The sequence below is a fragment of the Macrobrachium nipponense genome, chromosome 35, assembly GCF_015104395.2.
Source record: "Macrobrachium nipponense isolate FS-2020 chromosome 35, ASM1510439v2, whole genome shotgun sequence".
Taxonomy (NCBI): domain Eukaryota; kingdom Metazoa; phylum Arthropoda; class Malacostraca; order Decapoda; family Palaemonidae; genus Macrobrachium; species Macrobrachium nipponense.
The window spans coordinates 16,881,643-16,893,924 of NC_061096.1; the positions used below are offsets into that span (position 1 = coordinate 16,881,643).

At 40.8% G+C, this 12,282-nt stretch overlaps 1 long non-coding RNA gene across 1 annotated transcript in view; it reads left to right on the forward strand.

Moving 5' to 3' along the window:
• LOC135208443 (uncharacterized) overlaps nucleotides 1–12,282 on the forward strand; it is a 100,398-nt gene that overhangs the window by 65,478 nt on the left and 22,638 nt on the right. The window contains exon 3 of the long non-coding RNA XR_010313164.1: nucleotides 374–530. This is a non-coding gene — a long non-coding RNA (uncharacterized LOC135208443). The remainder of the gene's footprint in view (nucleotides 1–373; nucleotides 531–12,282) is intronic.

Sequence of the window (12,282 nt, forward strand, 5' to 3'; positions counted from 1 at the left end):
ACTTAAAAGGCTGCCTGGTATGTGGGCCATTTTGTTGTAAAAATTTAGCAATAATAAAGTACAGGTATTCAACTTGAAAATAGCACTGCAATCAGCCACTATTAAGAAAAAATATTCACTGTCGACCAAGTGTAATTTGCTACAGATGGATTCACAGAGTAAAGATCCAAAAAGATGCTGTCAGTGATAGGGTAGGGTAAACAACATTTACAGTACGTATATGGTATCATCCATGCACTACATATAGGTTATTATTTTTATTAATTTAACATTTTTCATAACTTTCCAATACTTAAACAACTCTGTATTAAATATCCTGATATACATTCGCCTGTGATTATCATTAATAAAGTTACTATTCTCCCTTTTTCAGTTACAAGTATATTGCTTCTCCTTACTTTAAAGGACGACATTATGATAAACAGGAAATGTTAGCCATGGAACTTTATGAAATGAGGCAAAAGAACATGCAAGGAAAACAGTCTGAAGATAGTAGCAGGCATTCACCCAGCCATCAAAGTTAGAATTAGGTAAGGCATGTTTAAATGACCATTTAGAATTATTGTTTGTTCCTGCAAAAATACAAACCTGAAGTCCTTTACTTAGGGATTTACCTTGTGAACATGAGCTAGAAAGGCCATTCAAACCTATTGACAGGGTAGTAAACTACTGCCTGGTTTTTTCTTTTCAAAGTTTTGTTTTATTAATCTTGAGAATTTCTTTACCCTTTATGGTTGGGAACTGTTTCTCACAATTTGTCAAACCCATTGGTCAAATAATCCTTCTTGCAAGGAATTAGATTTGTTTTTTCATTCTGTTATGAATATAGTTTTCATCAGAAATGTAACAGCTTCTGGTAGTTACCCAACAGCTGTATCACCCTCTGTTATATTTATTATAGTATATATATCTTCCAGGTATGGTAGATTTAGCCACTTGGAAGATGTGTGACAGTAAGGTTTACTTTATTTAAGGTATTCCTGCTATCATGGTCTTTCTTTGCAGTCATTGAAAATAGGCTACATAGCCTTATTCATCTGATTTCTGTGGCTTAGTTGCGTGATTCTCGACAACTCTGCAACGATGCAAGTTTTGATAGTGGTAGAAGAAAGTAGAGGCATTCTCCCTCCCTTCATCATTATCGTCTGCATTGTTCATCTGACTCTGACTCTGGCTGCAAGTTTAGAGTGAGAGTTGTTTCGGTATTAGAAGGCTTATAGAGCTTCTTTATTTGGGAGGAATCTTACCTACTATTAAAGATAGCCTACAGTAATACCCCAAACTTAAGCAAGGTTAGGTTCCAGACCGCCTCGTGCAAGAGGAAGTTTCGCGTAAGTTTGGCACAGTCTCTGAAATTGCTAATAAATGCTTACCTCTAGAGTTTGAACATTAAATATGACCCTAATCATGCGCTCTAAGTATTAGGCTAACTTTTAAATGAAATTAAAGTTAATGTAATTTGATTTAAAAGTTATTTTAATACATTACCCTTAAAAAAAGAATAACTGGTTGGCATTAAAATAGTTACAGTAACTACTATTTACATATGTATTCACTTTCGTATGTATACTAACGTTACCCCTAATTCATGGGATGCCATTTTCTATTTATGTCAGAGTAAGATAAGTCAGTCATAACGAAGTCACACAATAAAATAAAATAAAGAAGATATGTATGTACATAAGTAATGTTTGCAGAGGGTGAAGGTAAAATTAAATAAATTTAAAATCATTAACTAGTGTGAGAGCTAACTATGAGAGAGAGAGAGATACGTCATGTGAGGTAAAACTCTGGAGGGTATCATCTTGTAAAAAGTGTGAATGGGATCACATCTTCTGAAAGTACATTAACTGTATGTGCTGTAATTACGTAACATAGTACATACTATGTGCTGTAATTACGTAACATGGTACATACAGATTGTACCAGCAGTTTTCTCCGAGGTTAAGAAAGTGATTTTCACAGAACAACAACTTTGATATTTTACTAGTTGATCATGGAGTTCTTATATAGTGACTAACACTGAATTACCTACTGCCTTTATATTATTTTAAAAAATATAAATAGCATACACAAAATCTCCGTACTGATTTTACACTTAAAATTATACTAATTTTAGTATATTAGTACGTACTTCAGAAATTAAACAAAGTTTCTGAAGGGATATCATCTTTGAAAAGTGCAGTAACTTTGTGAGTGGGTATCACATCTTATAAAAGTATGTATATGCACTAACTGCATATTTATGCATGTAAAAAAATAAAAAATATTACATTTTAAATATTTTATACAAAAAAAACTTTAAAATTAAAAAGTTTGCATAATAAATTAAACATAAACACTTTTGCAGGGTTTTGCAGTGTTTCTAGAGGGTTCTCAAATGTTCGTACTGTTGTGAAGAACTCGTGTATGATAATTAGTTAGGTTCCAATGAAAAGTTCGCGCTATTGTGAATTTGTGCAAATCGAATTGCAGAAGTTCGGGTTATTACTGTATATATCTGCGCCAATAGGCAAATTGGCATTCAAACCAAAGAAGAGATCAAATGGCTGCCAGGATAAATGTGTAGTACACCTGTTTTCCATCAGGCGTGTTTTGAATGTTTTAGCTCTTGACAGAATTCTCTTTGTTGCCATTGTGTACAGTGTTCCCCCCGTATTTGCGGGGGATGATGGGTTTATTTCCTATGGACTTTTTTTTTGTTTCTTTCTTTTCTTTTGTTTGTTTATGTGTCTTTTTTTTTTCTGGTACCGACCCACCCCCTAGGAATAGTTAAAACCCGCGAATAGTTAGAACTACCACTAAAAATGCTTATAACTGCCTATCTTGAAAGTTCAGATACCAAATGTATACCTTAAATAACTTCCTACTTCAAATATACCTAAAATTACTAACTTATTACTGTATTAATCTTTAAGGTTATATTATTAATATAATTTCAAACTCATCTTAAACATTTTACCATGTAAAAATGTATACCTACAGCCGATAACACAGAGAGAGAGAGAGAGAGAGAGAGAGAGAGAGAGAGAGAGAGAGAGAGAGAGAGAGAGAGAGAGAGAGAGAGAGAGAGAGAGAGAAACATTCCCTCCCCTCCAGTCACATTATGTGATATATTTGACAGCTGTTGGGCCTCAGTTTGGTACCTGGAGTTCGAAAGAAAGATGCGTGAAGACTGGGATTTCCTTAATTCTTACATAATTTTTTTATTTATAAACTAAAATCTTACTAATTCACTATAGTATTTTCTTTAATGAATTGATTGTTCTTTACATTTATATTATTTGAAAATTAGTAAATCATTTATTTATCATACAGAAAACATACATCTCTGTAAGAAAGAGAGAGAGAGAGAACTGTTATTATGTGATATCATTTAATTTGATTAAACTTACTAATACAGTATTGATCAATTAGTAAATCATTTTTGTACCATAAAAATGTATTTAGTCATGAAAATAAGATCAAAATACACTAATTTGGGATTATTATTGTTGGAAAAAACCGGAATAGGCAAATTTCCCACAAATAATGGGTAGATAAGGTCCAGAGAGGAATCCGTGAGTCCGCGAATCCGGAGAACGCGAATATGGGGGGCCCTGCTGTATAGGTACTTGTTGGTATTTCATGGTTTTGGCTGGCTGCTTTCACAATACTGCACATTTATTTGTTCCTACACAATCTACAAACCCTCAGTCCTTTACTATAGGAATTACTCACATCAAAACTGGAACACGGTCGTTAAAATTCTTGAAAAAGGTGTTTAGGGAGTAACTGTCGTCCAGTAAGCTGGGAGACCACTTGCCTGGATGTAAAGTTTCCCAACTTGCTTTTGGCTGTCTTCCAATTAATAAGTATGTTTGTGAGCTCTTGCTGACTAGCCATTAATCACAATTTCTCGGTGGGATAATTCTTTTACTGTTTTTACAGGCAGTCCCCGGTTATCGGTGGGAGTTCCGTTCTCGGCAGGGTGCTGATAAGCAAAAACTGCCATTAACCGAAACCTGGCGATGTATGGTGCTTACGGCACCTGGTTTCGGAGAGAGATAGAAATTTGTTTTTTTATCATTTAATGTTATTTAATTTACATATGAAAGCTTGGAAACTTATAAATTACATTAAAAAGATTGAATAATCACCTTTGCAGGATTTCTCCAGGTTTAAAAAATATTGCGTTTGCATTTGCATGTCTGTGAATTACCCGCATATGATAATTTGCATTTGCATGTCTGTGAAATAATCACGTATGGTAATTAGTTAGGTTCCAATGAAAAGTTTGCGCTATTGTGAATTCGAGCAACTCGAATCATGAAAGATTGAGATATTACTGTACATTATTTATTAATATCGAACTGTTTTCAAAACATATTACAGTCCCCGGTTATCGGTGGTCTCGGTTAATGGTGATCCGGTTTTATGGCACTTGTTTAGTGCCATAAAATTGGTGAATTATGGCGCCACAACAGGCTGAGTTTTACTTAATGGTACTATAACAGGTTGAGTTTCAGTTAATGGTGCCATAACATACTTGAAATAGGGTCTGCATCATTTCCCTAGGGAGGGAGCAATTGGCCGTCTCTTTGGTTCATCTGCTCCTCCTGGAGCGGGAACCTGGACGCTATCCTTAAAATATAGTGTCTCGAGTGCCCCAGGATTTCGAACCTAGGTTCGTTTTCCTGTCCCTAGTTCCAAGGGTGCTGCTCATGGAACCAGGGCTGCATCAGGTACTCGTGTATGGGTCTCTCCGAGGGTATAACCGCCAAAGGGGGTCGTACATCCACAACCAGTGAGAGGTAGGCTTCTCTCCATCATGATAGTGTTGCAGGGCAAGAGAAGGGACCGAGTCGTGTTAGTGGCTCAGACCCACCTGTGAAAGCCAGGAATGGCTATTCTTCAGGTGCCAAGATCAATGTCGCTGTTCCTCGGGACAAGGCATCTGATGGAGATAGGAGGAGGTGCTCTGTGTAGTAGTCCTCTTCGTGAGGTTCGATCACGAAGATAGATGAATAGCAAGGCGTGGCAAGTTCTTGCCAGCTTTACTGCATGTAACTCCGGTCAACTTTCGCTCACGTTCGCGCGGACAAAATGGTTGTAGGAAATGAATGCTTCATTTAGCAAAGTGAGAACAACGCAAGTTCAGAAGAGCAGGCAAGAACAGTCAGTCCTCCTCTCTTTTTTTCCCTCTACTTCCTGGTTACACCAGAATGAACAAAGGAATAAGAGGAATTCTCTGGAGTCTACTCCTTAGAGTTCAAATTCAATTTTAGAATTTTACCGAACATACGCCAATCTGTTCAGGATGGATAGCACCGAGAGGTTTGAACACCTCTCCAGTGCTACTGTTTTGAGAACAACCAGTTCGGCTTGAACTGGTCATCTTTGGTATCCTGTTATCACAGTAGAAGTCTCCCTTCGGGAAAACTTCACCTTCGCTCTCTTCATTAGAGAATGAAGGAGGTATGCTCCCAGTCCTTATTCTTGTCTCTCGAATGAAGAAGAATTAGGTTGGCGTGCGATTTACAGGAACCTGTGAATATACTAGTATAGTCTCCTCGTGACATACTTCTGTTATCAGTTGTATTGTCCGAGTAATAGGAGCATATCTGTAAGTTAATTCTTCGGGTATGTGACTGATACGAATAGTACCTTCTCTTAATTAACCAGAAACTTAGGAAAACCTTTCAGGCCTCCCAAGAGTTTCTGGTTTTGATTTTAAGATTACTAATGGTATTGTAGCGAGTGGCAGAATACTGCCTACGCTCCGAGATTACGGTCGTCTTAGTAGTTTCTCCTCCATCGAGGATTAACTACCAATTTGAATCTCTGCCCGGCAATCACAGACTTAGGTCTCTGGTTGGCTCAAAATTCCCACATGAGGCCCATGTCTCGTGCTCAACATTTGCTATTGCGAGAATTTTCAGACAGAGATATATCTCATTAGGCTCATTGTCAACTTTCTGTTTATCCCATGTTATATCAAAAGTCTGTAATCTTCTGTTTCATCCCATCTGCCCTACCGGCTGCTGCGATGACATAAAATGATTTTCTTCAGACAATTTGAGTTTTGTCCTCTAAAATACATTTTCTAATTTGCAAGGTGTTCAATTATTCTTTGTTCACCCCAAATTGGAAATGAATAACGGAAAACTTTGCCTGTTACTCGCCCGACTAGCTCTGCTTCCAGAGTAATAGAAAATTCCTCCCTGATCCAACCCGCAAGAACCGGTTCTTCAAGCAGTACAATCCCTGTGTTTTCATTACTGAAAGAATCTCTGCCTTCACTGCAAGCACCGACTTTCTCGCCGAGGAGCAATTAAATAGCAGAATAACTTTCTCAATCATGTAAAACACAAGGGATTAGAGCCGTCTTCACGGGTTGGTGTCATTGACGGGACTTTTTCTATGATCAGAATGATGAGTTCACTTCTCTCCGATCCAACTGTGAAGATGTAGGTCCACATTCACCTTACTTATTCACTAAGTAGTACTGTTTCTCTTTGGTTGAGATTCAACTACTGATGAGAAACTTCTGTCTTGCCATCACAGGGACCTCGGTCTCCAGAAGGCATTTGACTCGTTTAATGCGCACATGCCTCGCGAGAATCATCATCTTGTCTCAACATCGTTGGCAAACAAGATAGGCAATTTGCATGGTTCGTTCTCAACATCTCCCTTTAAAAGGCAGGTGTCATGTCGTGACTACGTCTCGGATGCGCAATCATTTGGCATCTGTTGATGAGTCCGAAACCTTCATGATCTCCTGCACTTTGGACTTTGTATTGGTTGATCCAGATCAGTCATTACTTTGTCCTGTCGGTGTGTTGCTGTACCTAAGAAGGATTGACACCCTTCATTGAGTGTTGAAACCTTTATCCACTGCTGACTTCCATGCAGAAGTGTTTAATGACACATTTTCCTATGAATCTTTCGAGATCATGGGTAACTTCTCTGCACTTGGATATGTCCACAGTTCACTCTCTCAGAGACCGAGCAGTGCTGGTGGCTGGGTACATTTCATCACTCCAAAGAATATGACGGATAGGAAGATAGATGTGGTCTCATTACGACCCAGTTTATATCTCTCTTCCTTTGGGTCTGCTCACAGGTCCTTGGAACCTCTTTTTCTTGGACCAGTGGTGGATGCTCACAAGTTGTGCTTGTTTACCCAGCTCCTTCAAGAGGACAAGTTGCATCTTGCCTATTGTGTGCGATTCTAGAGGTAAGAAGGATGTGAGAGTGACTGACCTCTCCACCTTCCTCTCCACATCCTTCTACTCCTCTTCCTTCAGGGTGAGGATAGGACTTGAACTTACACTTGCTGGTCTGATGATTGATGTGGTAAGCTTGCACATTGAGCTTCCTCCCTATTTTTCTTATCAGAATCATATAAGCAATCCCACTCCTTCCTCTAGCAAGGGGAGGAAGGAGACTGGCAATAATGCGAACCCTTCCCAGAACTTTGCATTAATGCTTCCAACTCTGAATATTCTCAGCTCTTTTTTGGATGAGTCATGACTCCTCAATCATTTCGAAAAGGCCCAGAGGTCTGACTCTTGATCATGCAATTCCTATACGTACTCTGATCAAGTTGTTAGAGGCAGGGCACTCCTTGCTCTTACAACCAAGAGGAATAGCCCAGGTGTGCTGAACTCTAGTCAGTTCTAGAGGCTCACTCAGATTCCTTCCACCAATCAGTCTTCCTTATGTAAAGGACCAAGTGTTTGTATATCGTGTAGGAACAAATCGCAATTTTTGAAAGTAAATTGTATTTTTCCTAACTATACGAACTGAGGTCCTTTACATTTATGCCCACCTCATGCCACCCCTCAATCTGAAACCTGGGCTGAAAGGCAAAGTGAAGTGTTTACATCCAGGCAGACAGACCTACCCGCCTACCAGATGGTAGCTACTGCCTAACCACCTTGTTCAAGAATTTAATGGCTGTATTCCAGCCTACGCTGAAAGTAATTCCTTATGTAAAGGACCTCAGGTTTGTATAGTTAGAAAAATACAATTTACTTTTAAAAATTTTGAGATTTCGAAGGTTCGCTTAAGATTTCGGAGGTTCGCCCTTTGTTTTTCCTTTCCGGGTATTCTTCCTTCTTTGTCCTTTTTGCTTGCTTGGTAAAAAAAGGGGGGGTTGTGTGTAGTGTTGATGTTTGAGGATTTCTCATTTTGGAGGGCAGTATCCTTCTTTTTTTATTTATATTTTCTTTTTTCTGCAGGCTAACAGTGAGCAATAGTAGATCACAGCAGTAGATGGTTGGATATCTCTTTGTGTTGGTTATCCTAACCCTCAGAATTGTGCCTGTGACTTGTTAGCATGCTGTGACATTGGTCCTCGAGTGTGTGTACTATTCTCCTGCTGAAAATCACGTTAAATTGCTACTGTTATCCTGGAATTTTGTCACTGGACAGCACCTACATGGCTGCCATGTGGTTGCTGACTCTACTTTTGGTGACGATTGTGCTTTATCATGTAGAAGTCCTGTTGAAGAATGTCTCGTCAGTCATCCTTCCTTTCCTTTTCTGAAGCTCGAGGAGGCCCCAGAATCCAAAATCACATTAAATTGCTGCTGTTATCCTGGAATTTTGTCACTGGACAGCATCTACATGGCTGCCATGTGGTTGCCTACTTTACTTTTGATGACGATTGTGCTTTATCCTGTAGAAGTCCTGTTGAGGAACATCTCCTCAGTCATCCTTCCCTTCCTTTTCTGAAGCTCGAGGAGACCCCAGAATGCAGACTGGCATCCTCTGGCTAAGAAGAGGAAGAATGCTTCTCCTCCCCAAAAAAATCCTCTTTCAGGATTTCTAAAAGGTTTTCCTCCTTCTGAGGAGGCAATGGGATCTCTCGTTAGCTCTTCCCTACCTTCAGCTTCAGGAACCAATTCGCTTGCCCCTGAGCTTGAGTTTGGGGAGCAGTGGGAGTGCAGGCTTCAGCTTGCACTCCTGTCATCTGTCCAGAGGTTCGCCTTTAGACAGGTGCTGTGTCGGGTCCTTGTTCACGAGTTTCTCGAGTACACGGTCTTCCAAGTGGGCCCGGGCATCTACTGTCAGTAACAGAGAGACTACTCACTGTCTTGACAGTGGCAAGGACAAGAGAAGGAATTGAGCCATGCAAGTGACTTGTTCTTTTCTGCCAATGCATTGAGCACTTCCTGAGTGCTCATCAGTGCTTGGTAGATTCCCACCTGGTGTTCCGATTCTTGAGGATTTGAACACCTGGGGACTGTTCTCCTTGCCTCTTTCTGTCCTTTGGCTGGGTTCAAATTTGCAGACTCCTGTGGGGTATCTCATTGTGGGAGCCTCTAGTGTATAATCTGTTGAATCACACTCTTGATCCAGTCTTAAATGCTTGCATATAAGGTTGGTTCTGTGCTGGTTCCTCCTCGACTTCTACAGAAGTCGAAGAAGGACCTCTCCCGAAGATTGCCTGATGAACTAAGGGAGTCTCGCCGAGCACTTGGATTGCTTGGAATTTCTGGCACTCTCCGAGTGTTTTGGTTTTCTATGATTTCCAAACACTTGAGGGAGACTGACATTCCCGATAATTGTTGCTACAATAATTTGGGGTTGTGTTGAGTGCTTGATTTCCGGAATTTTCAAGTGCTTGCCAAGTGCTTGGTTTCATCTGTTTCCGAGCACTCGGGTAAGACATGGCTCTCCTGATTTTTGTTTCACTAGACTCAGGAATCTGACCAAGCAACTAGATCCTTTGGATTAGCTGGTGCTCACCGAGTGCATGGCTTCCTCTGTTTCCGAGCACCTGGGCGTGACAAGGCTCTCCTAGTTATTGTTTTTAGAAGAGCTGAGAATCTCACTGAGCTTGTGAATTCATATAAGCTCTGACGCTTGTCGAGCGCTTGCTATCATGAGTGCTTGGATAGTAAGACGAGCCTCTGCCAGTACAGGAGAGTCTGCTCTTCAGTCTGTTTTGGGCTTGTGCAGAGCCTGATACTGCATGCCAACACCTTCTTGGTGTATTGTCAAGTCCTGTCCTATTGTCTTGGACCTTAGGGTCTGAACAAGATACAGTGGTACCTCGACATACGAAAGGCTCAACTTACGAAAAACTCGAGATACGAAAGCAAATAAGAAAAATTTTACAGCTCTACATACGAAAAGTTTTCAAGATACGAAAGGTTGTTGCTGTAAAGTCCCGAGATTCGCCCGGACCACCGAGAACAATTTTAAAACTCCCGCGCCGCCAACTGAGTAAACTCGCCACCATCCTCCCGCTTTCCCATTGGTTCCTGATGCTAGTCACCCCATAAGGTCCTGCTCTCCTATTGGTCAGCATCTACCCCTTGTGCTTTAAGTATTCTATTGGTAAAAGGATGCTGTAAATTGAAAAACTTATTCATGCAATACATTTAATAAAAAAAAAACATTAGGTAAAGATAGAATAAAGAATAGAAATGAATGGTTATTATACTGTTTGGTAGTTTCAGTAGTTGAAGAGAGATAATGAAAATTTATGGCTTACTGTGTAAAGTGATTGCTTGGCAATCGTTCGATACTCGTAAGTGCTGGATGTAAACAGAAGTTTGGAAGCTTTTTTTGTTTGTTTATTATAGTTAATGGTTACTTAATAATTATTTGAAATGAGTTCATGCAATACATTTAATAAAATAATTGTGAATTAGATATCATAAAATATAAAATAAATCAGACTGCCAACAAATACATATTTTTTAGAATTCTTCTGTTTTTCTGGGCTCAGTTCGTGTCGCTGCGCGAAATATCCCTTTAATCCATTATTTCTAAGGTAAATGAACTAACAAATACCAAAGAATAAATAAAATAAAGAAAAAGGTCAGTATAACTGACTCGCTCACCCTCCAAGAGGGCGTCGGTATGAACACTAGGGCGTGTGAGACCACTACCACGAACCTTTTACCAATAGAAATCTCCTACGACAAAACCCCCACAAGAGGGGAGCCGACCCACAGAATGGGCAGCAACTACTACTACTCCACCCCACGCTACCGACTGCTGCGCCTCTGGTGGCCATCCTTTACGTTAGCACGTGCCTTACCAGACGTACTTTTTTGTCTCTGTGTTTTTCGTGCCCCTTTGTGAGGATTTTATCTAATTATGGAGCGTTCAGCCATCGCATCAGCTAAGTTAAGTATTCCGTAAGGTTCCTACTTATTTCTTTCGTTTGTTCCAGCTTTTGAGTTCAGGTATTTGCCGTTTTTTAGGTATAAATACTGGCTCGCGGCCGGAAGCATGGTGGCATTGTTCTGCCTCGTGGCGGGTTCGTTCTTGGTCTTCCATACCCCTAGGGAACCTTCCCTTTTACTTTAGCGCTCTATTACTAGTTATCTACATTATGTTAGGGGTCCAGCCTACTTGGTTTATGTCATGAATACATGTCTTCTTTTACCTTGCGTAGGCATTTAGTTTCTATCCAGACCCTAGCCACAGCTCTTAGTATCGGCCCCGGCTAGCTTTGAGTGGTAGACTTTCTCTCGGGTTAGTCGTACACTCCTGGATTTTTTCTCCTACTGTTTTATTTTCCTACTTTCATTTTAATTTAATTTTTAGTGATTTTGTGTATTTTAGGTTAGCCTACGGCATCTGGCATGTTAGAGTAGCCTAGGTTCAGTTTATCATGGTCCCCATCAGTTTTGTTGCTTCCTCTCATCAGTTTTGTTGCATCTACGATAGCATCTCGCTGATTAGTTTGGTTTCATTAACCTAGGCTACGTTTTTTGTGTGCTTTATCGAGTTACCGCTTCGTGGTCACCATGTGATCGCGATGCAGCCAGGCGCCCGTCCAGTCACCCTGCCCTCCTCCCGCTCTCTTCCATAGAGCCCCCGGGGGGAGGAGGTCCGTCCTCGCTCGCTCCCATCCCAGCCCTGTCGCCCTGTCTCCCTCTCTCCCTACGCGGAGGGAGTAGGGGAGGCTGGACAGACACAGGACTGGACTTGACCGTTCTCTCTGCTTCACGGTGCTTTGTTGTGACTGGGTAGGGGGATTGGCCTTCCCCCTCCTTTGTTGCTCCGTTGCCCCGATGTTTGCTCGAGTCTGTTTCGCCCTCTCGCTCCTTCCCGGTTTGTCGGTGCTTTTTTATCTTACCGGAGCTCCGTCAATCACGAGGAAGGGAGCTGGTTCCCCCGCTCGCGGCGACCTCAGGCGTACAGTTGGTCTTTTAACTAACCATCCCGTCTCGTCGGTATACCGGGAGACGAACACCTCCCGCGAACCCGGAACCAGTTCCGGGAATTTAGTTGTGCTATTTATGCTTAAGTGTATTTAAGTTTATTTTAAGC